Genomic DNA, 3,963 nt, shown 5'->3' with positions numbered 1-3,963 from the left:
TTGAACTTGAGTTCAAATTCTCAATTAAGGTAGCCTTAGTTGATGGCTCAGTATTGCTTTCTTTTTGAGGAGTACTAACTCCTCTTGGAGCGATTCAACTATAGCATTTGATCTAGCTAATTTCTTAGAAAGACTGATAACAATTGAATACAGGCGTTCAATACTTATAGGATTGGAACCTTCAGAAACGGATGCGACTCTATGGCTTTCGTTATGTCTGAGTCGTTGTCGCTTTCTATCGGTTCGATCCGTGCCGGAAGTGGATCAGAAGAATCATCGTTGTCGCTTTCTGTCCCCTTTCAATTGCATCCATAGCATATATCTTAGCTCTGCTTTATCGGTTGAAATCAGATTAATTGTTTTGTTTACCACCTTCTTCACCTCCGACTTCTTGACTCCGCATTTCTTTCGGATCATCTTCTAAATCAGGTTCACGAGCTCCGATGTTACCTCATCATTTGTTTCGGAGTCAGACGAGTCTGAGTCTTCAACAATCTTTTTCGCCTTTTTGTCTTTGCTAGTACCTACAAGAAGAGCAATACCCTTCTCTTCCACTTCTGCATTAGATTGTTCATGTAGTTCAAATTTTGAAAATAATTTGTCTAACTTAATTTTAGAAAGGTCCCTAGAGACCTTGTAAGCATCCACCATAGATGCCCACAAAGTGTTCCTAGGAAACACTTTCAATGCATACCTGATAATATCGCGATTCTCGATCTTTTGGCCGATCGCGTGTAAGTCGTTGAGGATGTCCGAATTCGGGCGTGTAGTGTGCTTGCTGACTCCCCTTCCTTCATCCTAATATTGTATAATTTATTTAAAAGCAAATCTCTTTTGCTTACCTTGGTGTCCGACGTGCCTTCGTGGAGTTCAATCAACTTGTTCCAAAGATCTTTGGCGCTTATGAATGATCCAACCCGGTTCAATTCCTCCTTGGTCAGTTTGCATTGCAGTGTCTGTGTAGCTTTCGCATCCGCCTTGATCTTTTTCCTCGTGGCTACACCCCACCTTTCGCAAGATAGTGGTAAATCGTCATTGTCAGACGGGATTGTGAATCCTGTCTAGATGACTATCTATATTTCCACTTGAGTCTTCAGGTGGTACTCCATCCTACCTTTCTAGTAGGTGAAGTCCTCACCTGAGAACAGAGGTGGCCTTACGGTGTTGAAGCCTTTCTGGTGAGCCATTGATCTAGTATACAGAAAGACAAAGTAAATCTTGTTCCAAGACTCGGTCTTGGATTAGCAGTGCGGGATAAAAAGAATAAGGGGAAAAAATTTCAAAAAAATCTCAAAAAATTTGAAAATAATTGAGAAACCTCCCCGATCAATGGTTGCACTGGATTCGAGGACCCCACTCTGATATCAATTGTAGGATCTCATAAGCGCTAGAGGGAGATGAATAGTGCTTAAGTTTTTTTCCCCGATTTTGAAAATTCGAGCTTGTACAATTTCTTAAATCAATGTGCAGCGGAAAACTAGTAAAGTAAATAAGCAAGAACGACATGTGTATTTTTTTACTTGGTTCACAGTCAAAGGTTGCTACTCCAAGACCCATGATATGTAATCATTTTCATAAGGGCAATCCACTATAGAACTTGTTTCCTTATGGAAACAAGTTGTAACGAGTACAACTTTTATCGTAGTAATAATTCAAACAGAAATAACTCGTTACCCAAATACCGGATCTTCATAGATCTTCGTTCTAGTGCGATTTCAGCATTACGACGGCTTGGATGGATGTTGTTGCTCGCTCAGGACGCCATTGGCTCGTTGAGATTAGGTCGTGAAAGCACTGGTTTCAATCATGAGAAGCCTCTGATCGAAGTTCTTTTTTATAACACCCTCCCGTCGACTGGAATGCCCATTCAGGTTGACCCCACGTAGATCGCAATCCTCTTTCTCCGCAGCTGACTCTGCCTTCAGGTCGATTGGAACCACCATTCAGGTCAACTTGAATCTGTCGTGGAGGGTGTCGATAGACTTCGACTTCCGCTGCGCTTATCCGATCTTAAGTCGCCTGAAATCCATGTTCCAGTCGACTTGACCGTCCAATCGACTCGAACTTCGGCTTAAGTTGCCTGAAGTCAAAGACTTCACCTCTCCAATCTGCAAGACAAGTTAGTTTCAAATATATAAAAAACAAATTGGAAAGTCAGTTCTCTGAACTGATTCTTGGTCTTAACTTCAGGTTTCCAGTAAAATCTTGAATTAGACCGACGCCTATAGTTCCACTTTGGGAACGCATCCTGATCCACTCCTCTTAGGAGAATTTACTTGACTGTCAACTAAGTCCTCTAGACTTGTTGGACTTTCTACTCAGCTTTGTCCTTGGCCCCCAGGAATTTGCTATTGTGATTCGGTCCTCCAGACCACCCAGAGTTCACCAACCCTCTAGTCTTCCTGACCATACCCGATTGGACTTTGACCATGCTTCTCGATCCTCCAACACTGCATGGGCTTTCACCTAGTGCACTTGACTTACCAAGTCTTCCGCCTGATCCTCCAGATCAGGACTTATCCTTGTTTAGCCTATAACTAGGACTTTGTCTTTTTCCTAGCCTCAACTAGGACTTTACCTGTACTTCCTGCACACTAGATCAACATATCAATCCAATAACACACTTAACTTGAATCTCGTGCCATTAAAACTAAAGTTCGGTCATCTGGTGCTTCCCGCACCAACTTATTTAAGTTAAAATTGATTTAGGTTAAATTAATTTAAGTAAAATTGATTTAGGTTAAAAATTAATTTAAGGTAAAGTTATTTTATGTAAAAATTATTTTAATTTTGTAAAATTGATTTAGATAAAATTGTTTAGGTTAAAATTCACCCATTTCTAAATTATCAAGCAGTTAATCTTATAGGTTTTTGTGAGATGAATTTTTTAATTTTATCTTATTAACTATTATTTTAGGTATCTATTATTTGATTAACCTTGAATTAGATTTAAGTTTAACCTTTTGACTTTCTAAACTTACATTTCAAAAATCATCAGTTTCCAAGCAGTGGCGAGGCACAGGGGCCTTCTTGGGTATCGGAACAATGACCACGCTCTAAGACAAAACTGATTCAAGAAATTATAAGTTTAGCTAGTCTAGGAAAAAACTTTGGTCTAACTAGTCTAGGATGTGGCAAGGTAGCTTCAGCTAGTTCAACCTAGACTAAGCAAACCAAGTATGGTACTCCTTACCCTACTTAACTACTTAAACCAAATCTCTCTAACGTACTATCATCTCGCCCCACCTTAGTACTAGGTTGGCAAGAGTTAATCAAATAGTGAGTCCTTATCTAGCCTAGATTATTCTAATGCAGAAAAATAAAAAGCTAAATTAAACATGCAATCAATCAATTGGATTTGGATCCCCCTAGATCGTGACCCTTGTTGGGTTGGATCAAATGTATTTGATCCTTGGGGACCCAGAATTAGTTCGGTCCAACTGGATTAACCAATTTGGACTTGGGAACCCACGCTTGGACTCTAGGTCATTCGATTTATGTGTTCTGTGCAGTAATATTATGAATGACCTATTTTTTGACTTGTATTAAATGCCCGATCGGTTGTATCCAGCTTTATGAGATCCAAGTATCATGTCCAGATACTTAGATCCAGAAGTGAATTTTGCAAGCGACCGTCTGAGGTCGTCAACTTGGAGCTTTAATTGGAAATTTTCCTCCTCAAGTTGAACTTGAGTCAAATTCTCAATTAAGGTAGCCTTGGTTGATGGCTCAGTATTGACTTTCTTTTTGAGGAGTACTAACTCCTCTTGGAGCGATTCAACTATAGCATTTGATCTAGCTAATTTCTTAGAAAGACTGATAACAATTGAATACAGGCGTTCAATACTTATAGCAGGATTGGAACCTTCGAAAACGGATGCGACTCTATGGCTTTCGTTATGTCTGAGTCGTTGTCGCTTTCTATCGGTTCGATCCGTGCCGGAAGTGCGAGGAAACTCATCG

This window comes from Curcuma longa, chromosome 14, assembly GCF_044706935.1.
Source record: "Curcuma longa cultivar G26 ecotype Majalengka, Jawa Barat chromosome 14, ITB_CL_G26_1.1, whole genome shotgun sequence".
Taxonomy (NCBI): Eukaryota; Viridiplantae; Streptophyta; class Magnoliopsida; order Zingiberales; family Zingiberaceae; genus Curcuma; species Curcuma longa.
The sequence above is the reverse complement of the archived record's forward strand: the minus strand, read 5'-3'. Positions refer to the sequence as shown.